This window comes from Papio anubis, unplaced genomic scaffold, assembly GCF_008728515.1.
Source record: "Papio anubis isolate 15944 unplaced genomic scaffold, Panubis1.0 scaffold315, whole genome shotgun sequence".
Classification (NCBI taxonomy): domain Eukaryota; kingdom Metazoa; phylum Chordata; class Mammalia; order Primates; family Cercopithecidae; genus Papio; species Papio anubis.
This window is the reverse complement of record NW_022163270.1, coordinates 14588-23535: the sequence shown is the minus strand read 5'-3', so window position 1 is coordinate 23535 and position 8948 is coordinate 14588. Positions and strand designations below refer to the sequence as shown.

Sequence of the window (8948 nt, the reverse complement as noted above, 5' to 3'; positions counted from 1 at the left end):
ATACTCAGAAATAGTAATAAAAAATGTTTTTTGCCTGGGCGCAGTGGCTCATGCCTGTAATCCCAGCACTTTGGGAGGCCAGTCAGGAGTTTGAGACCAGCCTGGTCAACATAGTGAAACCCCGTCTCTATTAAAAATACAAAAATTAGCTGGGCGTGGTGGCGTGTGCCTGTAAGCCCTGCTACTCCAGAGGCTGAGGCAGGAGAATGACTTGAACCCTGGAGTCAGAGGTTGAAGTGAGCCGAGATTGGGCCACTGCACTCCAGCCTGGGCGACAGAGCACTCCCTCTCAAAAAAAAAAAAAAAAAAAAAATTGTTATTTGAGATAGGGTCTCATTCTGGAGTCACCCAACATGGAGTGCAGTGGCATGATCATGGCTTACTGCAGCCTCAACCTCCTGGGCTCAAGCAGTCCTCCCACCTCAGCCTCCCATGTAGCTGGGACTGCAGGCACTTGGCACCACACCCAGCTAATTTTTTAAATTTTTGTAGAGGCATGGTCTCACTATGTTTCCCAGGTTGGTCTGGAACTCTTGGCCTCAAGCAAGAGGACTTCCGCCTCTGCCTCCCAAAGCCCTGGGATTACAGGCCTGAGCTACCACACCTGGCCAAGAGGACAAAGTTCTAGCTGGAAGGACAGATGCGGAGGTTGAGCGCGGTGGCTCACATCTGTAATCCCAGCACTTTGAGAGGCCAAGGCAGGAGGATTGCTTGAGGCCAGGAGTTCAAGACCAGCCTGGTCAACAGAGAGAGACTTGTGAAGGGTCACATGGGTAGAGGTGAGGGAGCTGAGTAGAGTCATAAAGTAGGAATACTGAGTTGTGCTGGGGATATAGCTGCGACTGGAAACCACGGATGTAAGATGTGGGTACATCATCAGTCAAGGCAAGAAGCTGCTCTACCCAAACAGCCTCAGACCTCCAAGGAGTGCAGCAACTGTGGATATTTTACAGACATCATGAGATGCTGAGGTACCGCAGTCATGATAGCTTTGAAACTGTTGCTGACTTATTTAATGCTGTTTTGAGTCTTTTGATACCTCTTTGTTGTGTGTCACCAACATTTTACAAGTCAAAACTGGGCTGCAATGACAAAAATGACTGAAAAATTAAGGGACTAACTTGTTACAAGGGGCATTTGCATGAAATCCCCTAGGTAATGTCTAGAGTTGGAGTGGAAAGGTCCAGGAGTCTATGAATGAGGGAGGTAAGTTGGTGTATGTATTAGCCAAGGTTCTCTAAAGGGACAGAACTAACAGAATAGATGTATATATGAAAGGGAGCACATTCAGGAGAACTGACTCACGTGTTCACAAGGTAAAGTCCCACGATAGGCTGTCTGCACGTTGAGGAGCAAGGAGCCAGTGGTGGATCAGTGCGCATCCCAAAACCTCAAAAGTAGGGAAGCCAATAGTGCAGCTTTCAGTCTGTGGCCAAAGGCCCAAGAGCCCCTGGCAAACCACTGGTGTAAGTCCAAGAGTCCAAAAGCTGAGGAACTTGGAGTCTGATGGGCAGGAACTCAGAGTCCGATGGGCAGGAACTCAGAGTCTGATGGGCAGGAACTCAGAGTCCGATGGGCAGGAACTCAGAGTCTGATGGGCAGGAACTCAGTGTCCAATGGGCAGGAAGCATCCAGGATGGGAGAAAGATAAAGGCTGGAAGACTCAGTAAGTCTGCTTTTCCATCTTCTTCTTCTTCTTCCTGCTTTTATTCTAACCACGTTGGCAACTGATTAAATGGTGCCCACCCAGATTGAGGGTTGGTCTGCCTCTCTCAGTCTAGTAACTCAAACGTTAATGTCTTTTGGCAACACTCTCACCTCACAGACACACCGAGGAACAACACTTTGCATCCTTCAATCCAATCAAGTTGACAATTAATATTAACCATCACAGTGCAGTATTGTCAGACGGTGTAATGATAGTGTAATAAGAAGTGGAGAGAAGGTAAACACTGCGTGCCAGTCCCTTGATTTAACCCATTTTCTGTTAAGGGAGAAAAAAAAGCTCAGCTCACTGCCAGTGCTCATTTCTCAGGGCAAATGCGAAATAGATTAAGAAATGGAACAAGAGATGTTAGTGAATCAGAGAAAAAAAAGTTTTTCTCTTTGACTTCTAAGGAGTACCCGCATACTAAGTAGCCCCCCACTTTTTTTTTTTTTTAGACGGAGTCTCGCTCTGTCGCCCAAGCTGGAGTGCAGTGGTGCAATCTCAGCTCACTGCAGCATCCGCCTCCCGGGTTCAAGCGATTCTTCTGCCTCAGCCTCCCGAGTAGCTAGAACTACAGGCGCCTGGATAATTTTTGAATTTTTTGGTAGATACAGGGTTTCACCATGTTTCCCAGGCTGGTCTCAAGCTCCTGAGCTCAGGCAATCTGCCTGCCTCAGCCTCCCAAAGTGCTGGGATTACAGGCATGAGCCACCATGTCCAGCCCACTAAGTAGCTTTTCATTAAATCAAAAGCCTTGATAGTACAGTATAGGACAGAGAGAAGAGAGTAATCCTGGAAGGTGAGATGCTAGTGAGATTGATTGTTCAGTGGGTCTGGGCGACCATAAAATACATGTTCTCCAGAATCTGCAGAAATCATGAGGAGTCTTTGGTATGAAGCAAATGTGTTATGCAGAATTATGGTTTATACACTGCTCAAAAAACAGAGTGGGTGTCTTCAGCTGGCCCTTTGGGTTATTCTACAAAAGCAGTCCATTTTCCATTTAGTAGTTTATTTCTATATCCATCCACATAAATAATCAGTTTCTCTCTCTCTCTCTCTCTCTTTTTTTTTTTTAACTTCTCTGGTAGAATCTACGTATTAACCAGATCATTCTTTCTACCTTTGACATGTTTGTCATCCAAGTGTATCAAATGCAGTGTATATGTTTGTCCTCATCTCAATGCTTTCCTTTTCATATTGCTTAATGTTATTTTATCAGTTTTTGTATTTTTATAGTATGTATGTCTCTCAGCCCATAATCTAAGGTGTCCAAGAAATATTATTTTATTTTTTTACAATCCATTTTTGTTGTTGTTGTTTGGGATTCATGCTTGCTGAGCAGGTGAAAAAGAAATTGCAGCCATTTTTATGGTTGTATCATAAGTCATAGCCAGGCGCAGTGGCATGTGCCTCCCAGCTACTCAGGAGGCTGAGATGGGAGGATTGTTTGAGCTTAGGAGCTTGAGACTGCAATGAGCTATGACAGCGCCACTGCACTCCAGCTGGGCAGCAGAGTGAGATCCCGTCTTCATTATTATTTTTTTTTCCAGATGGAGTTTCACTCATGTTGCCCAGGTTGAAGTCCAGTGGCGTGATCTCAGCTCACTGCAACCTCCGCCTCCTGGGTTCAAGCGATTCTCCTGCCTCAGCCTCCCGAGTAACAGATTACAGGCGCCTGCCACCGTGCCCTGGCTAATTTTGTATTTTTAGTAGAGATGAGGTTTCCCCATGTTGGTCAGGCTGGGCTCGAACTCCTGACCTCAGGTGATCCGCCTGCCTTGGCCTCCCAAAGTGCTGGGATTACAGGTGTGAGCCACTGTGCCTGGCCGAGACCTCATCTTTAAAAACAAAAACTAGGCTGGGTGCTGTGGGTCATGCTTGTAATCCCAGCACTTTGAGAGGCTGAGGCAGGAGGATCACAAGGTCAAGAGTTCAAGACCAGCCTGGCCAATATAGTGAAACCCCATCTCTACTAAAAATATAAAAATTAGCTGGGCGTGGTGGCAGGTGCCTGTAATCCCAGCTACTCAAGAGGCTGAGGCAGGAGAATTGCTTGAACCCAGGAGGTGGAGGTTGCAGTGAGCCGAGATGACACCACTGCACTCCAGCCTGGGCGACAGAGCTAGACTCCATCTCAAACAAACAGACAAAAAAACAGTCTTAGGGCTTGTTACAAAGTGTAAAACGGCTTTGGGTGGAGTCTGTTTGGTCCTTAAGTCACTCGTCCATGCAGGAGTGCCCTGAGAGGTCCACTGCTTCCCTCCATGTGGCTTTTTCAGCCCTGGCAGCTCTTTGAAGTTTTCATGTCTCACTGGTAACCAGGAATCAACCTGGGCTGCCTTTGGTCCTGTCTGCATTGGTGCAGGCCTCAGCCACGTCTCTCAGAGTTTGCTGCTCCTCTGGCCTGCTGTCAGGAGCTGGGGCCCAGATACTGTAACTGCCCAGTGGGTTCACCTTGCCTGCTGCCTGGACAGAGCCAATTTATTAAGACAGGAGAATTGCAATAGAGAAAGAGTAATTCACGTAGAGCCGGCTGTGTGGGACACCAGAGTTTTATTATTACTCAAATCAGTCTCCCCGAGCATTCAGGGATCAGAGATTGTAAAGATAATTTGGTGGGTAGTGGCTTGGGAAGTGGAGAGTGCTGATTGATCAGGTTGGAGATGGAATCACAGGGGGTGGAAGAGAGTTTTTCTTGCTGTTTTCTGTTCCTGGGTGAGATGACAGAACTGATTGAGTCAGTTACTCGTCTAGGTGGTGTCAGTCGATCCACTGAGTGCAGGGTCTGCCAAAATATCTCAAGCACTGATCTTAGGTTTTTCAATAGTGATGTTATCCCCAGGAGCCATTTGGGGGGTTCAGACTCTTGGAACCAGAGGCTGCATGACCCCTACACTGTACTTTCTAATCTTGTAGCTAATTTGTTAGTACTGCAAGGCAGACTGGTCCTCAGGCAAAGAAGAGGGTCTTTCTGGGAAAGGGCTATTCTATTATCAGTTTTGCTTCAGAGTCAAATCATGAACTGAATCCCTTCCCAAAGTTAGCTCGGCCCACACCCAGGAATGAACAAGGACAGCTTAAAGGTTAGAAGCAAGCTGGAGTCGGTTAGGTCTGATTTCTTTCACTGTCTTAATTTCCTCAGTTATAATTTTGCAAAGGCAGTTTCAAGACCCTCTGCTCTGGGCCACTCATTTCACCAGCCTTAGAGAATCTCTTTCTTGGCTCAGAATTTCCTTCTCCCTTCGTGTTTCCAGCCACGAGACTTTGTCCATGATGACTAACACTCTCTCCAATCTTGGGGTTTAGGCTTTTGGAAACAAAATCAGAAGGACAAGCATTTGGATAATTTGGGCAACTTTAGTGTTCTAGGCCTGGAGTTTTCTTTGTGGAAAGTTTTTAGCCATGCATTCAATTGTTTTAATTGATAATATAGGGTTATTCAGGTTATCTATTTATTTTTCTTTTCTTTTTTTTTTTTTTGAGACGGAGTTTCACCCTTGTCACCCAGGCTGGAGTGCAGTGGTGTCATCTCGGCTCACTGCAACCTCCGCCTCCCGGGTTCAAGTGATTCTCCTGCCTCAGCCTCCTGAGTAGCTGGGATTACAGGTGCCCACCACCATGCCCAGCTAATTTTTTGTATTTTTAGTAGATGTTGGCCAGGTTGGTCTTAAATGCCTGACCTCAAGTGATCCACCCACCTTGGCCTCCCAAAGTGCTGGGATTATAGGCATGAGCCACCACGCCCAGCCATCTATTTCTTCTTGAATGAGCTTTAGTAGTTTGTATCTTTTGAGGAATCTCTTTGTTTTATTTGTCAAATTTATTGACAACATTTGTTTATATATTCCCTAATTATTCTTGAACACCTGTAAAATTTTTTTTTTTTTTGAGATGGAGTCTCGCTTTGTCATCCATACTGCAGTGGCGTGATATTGGCTCACTGCAACCTCCACCTCTTGGGTTCAAGCAATTCTCTGTCTCAGCCTCCTGAATAGCTGGGATTGCAGGCGCCCACCACCATGCCCGGCTAATATTTTTGTATTTTTAGTAGAGACAGGGTTTCCACCATCTCGGCCAGGTTGGTATTGAACTCCTGACCTCGTGATCCACCCACCGCGGCCTCTCAAAGTGCTGGGATTACAGGCATGAGCCACTGTGTCTGGCTCAATTTTTTATTTTATTGTTTTTTCTTATCATTTATCTATTTTCTATGTATTGATTTTCACTGTTATCTTGAATATTTCCTTACTTCTGCTTACTTTGAGTTTAATTTGCTCTGCTTTTTCTAGTTTCTTACTGTGGGAAATTAGATTAATGATTTTATTTAATTAATTAATTTATTTTTTGAGACAGAGTCTCCCTCTGTCACTCAGGCTGGGGTGCAGTGGTGCGATCTTGGCTCACTGCAACCTCTGCCTCTCAGGTTCAGCAATTCTCCTGCCTCAGCCTTCTGAATAGCTGGGATTACAGGCACATACCATCACGCTCAGCTAATTTTTGTATTTTTAGTAGAGATGGGGTTTCGCCATGTTGACCAGGGTGGTCTCAAACTACTGTCCTCAGATGATCCACCCACCTCAGCCTCCCAAAGTGTTGGGATTACAGGCTTGAGCCACTGTGCCCAGCCAGATTAATGACTTTAGATCTTTCTCCTTTTCTAATATAAGTATTTAATGTTACAAGGTTTCCTCTAAGCATAGCTGTACCTATATCCCACACATTTTTATATATTGTATTTTCATTTAATTTAAGATATCTCAAATATCATTTGTAATTTTTTTCATTGCTACATGGGTTATTTCAAAGTCTATTGTTTAGTTTCCAAATATTTGAGAGATTTTCCAGTTATATTTATGTTACCGATTTGGCACATAATTCCACTGTGATCAGAAAACATACTTTCATTTCTTTCTTTCAAATTTATTGAGACATACTATGGCCTAGAAATGACCTTCTTTGATCTATTTTCCATGTGCACTTGAATGCATATTGTGGTGTTCTATTTTTTCACATGAAAGTTTTTAGTTTATTAATCTTCTCATGAAAAATCCACGATGGCTGCAGAAAACATCGTTGCAGCATCTTTACTCCTTCAGCTTTTTGCCAGCACCAGCATTGGCCTTTGTGGTGTCCTGACTTTCTTCAATCTATTCTTGCCTTCCTTTAATTGCTTTCTTGAGGTCTTTTTCTTCTCATAAAAGCCAAGTCTTGCAAGTCTATGTCTGGGTCCATTTTTTTTTGCATAATCCAAGGAATCGTAAATCATGCCAAAGCCAGTTGTCTTGCCACCACCAAAATGAGTTCTGAATCCAAATACAAAGATGACATCCAGTGTGGTCTTGTACATTTTGGCGAGTTTTTCCCAAATTTCCGTCTTAGGTACTGTTGCCTTCAGGGTATGAAGGACATCAATCATCATTTGTTTCCTCTGAAGTAGTTGGTTGGTCATGAACTTTCTAATTCAGATAGTTACTGTGTCATTCATGATGGCAGTCAATCCTTAGACGGCCAGGAACGAAAAGAGTGCTGTTTTGTGGTGGAGTGTTATGTAAATGCCAATTAGGGCATGTCGGTTGACAGTGTTGTTCAAACCTTAAATATCCTTACAATAGAGGAGTTATTAATAAATTATTTTAGGCAGTTAGTGAGGGTAAAAGAGTTCTTGGTAGCATTTTCCTTTAATAAAAAGCAGCCCCAAAACCACTTCTTTTCTAACAGAAAACAGCCTGAAAAGTCAAGCTGCAAGCAAGCTGGAAGCTTGCATATGTAAATGCCAGCAGCTGCACCTGAAATCCAGGTACATTCCAACATGTAGACTTCTCCCTCCCTTTTCTTTGTTACCACATGTGTGGGTGTCATGGCACCAGCCAGGTAAAGCCACGTGTGCAGGTGTCATGGCGACAGCCAGGTAGAAGCCACATTTGCATAATGAAAGATGAGGGTGGGAGGGCTAGTTCCTTTGTGGACTACGTAAATGGCACACCTGGTTACATGAATCCCTGGGCCCTATGTATATCAATCACCGCCTTTTCAAGCCTCTCTGCAAAATCGATCAAATCCCACCCTCAACCTGGAAACTCTCCCTTGGGTGACCCACTTTCTCAGCATGAGGAAGATTTCTCTCTCTGTCTTCTTTTTTGTCTATTAAACTTTCCGCTCCTAAACTCCTCATGTGTGTCTGTGTCCTTAATCTTCTTGGTGGGAGACATTGAACCCTGGGTATTTACCTCAGACAGTGGAGCTGCTTCACTTATTGATTTTTTATGTATTTGTTTTATAATTGCTTAGATTGGAGTGTTGAAATCTGCAACTGTGATGGAGAATTGACTCACTTATCCTTTTGGTTCTATCAGTGTTTGCTTCATGTAGAGACATTCCTCAGTGATACTGTAGGTTTGGTTCCACACACTGTAATAAAGCAAATCACATAAAAGTTTTGGTCCCCCAGTGCAAACAAAGTTATGTTTACACTATACTGTAGTTTAGTGTGTGCAATAGTATTATGTCTTTATAAACTATGTGCATATGTTCAAAATACTTTACTGCCAAAATATTTTGACACAGAGACACAAAGTGAGTATGAACTGTTGGAAAAATGGTGCTGATACACTTACTCAACACAGGGTTGTCACAATTTGTAAAAAGTACAAAATCTGTGAAGTACAATTAAGTAAAACACAATAAAATGAGGTATGCCTATCTTTTGAATCCTTTCATTAGGAGTATACAAATTTAAAATTGTTGTATTTTCTTGGTAAATTAAATCTTTCTAAAATGTGCCACTTGATTCATGGTAATATTCATTGTTCTCTCTTTCACTTTGTGTGATACTAATCTAGCCACTCCAGTTGTCTTTTCATTCATTTTTCCTGAATATGTCTTTATTCATCCTTTTATGTTTAACCTCTGTGTTTTTGTAGTTAATGTCAGTTTCTTGTAGTCAGCATACTTTTGGATCTTGATTTTTTAATCCAACTTGACGAATTAAGTGTTTTGATCATTGATATTTAATGTAAATATTTTGATAATTGATATTTAATGTAAGTATTGTGTTTTGATAATTGATATTTAATGTAAGTATTGATATGGTTGAGTTTAAATCTATCATCATTATGTTTCTAAATATCTCATCTGTTCTTTTCTCCTTTTTTTTTTTTTTGAGACGGAATCTTGCTCGTCACCCAGGCTGGAGTGCAGTGGCGTGATCTTGGCACACTGCAAGCTCTGCCTCCTGGGT

At 43.1% G+C, this 8948-nt stretch overlaps 1 pseudogene; it reads right to left on the bottom strand.

Moving 5' to 3' along the window:
* Positions 1 to 6304: 6304 nt before the first annotated feature.
* On the bottom strand, positions 6305 to 8740 carry LOC110744227 (annotated as a pseudogene).
* Positions 8741 to 8948: the final 208 nt, after the last annotated feature.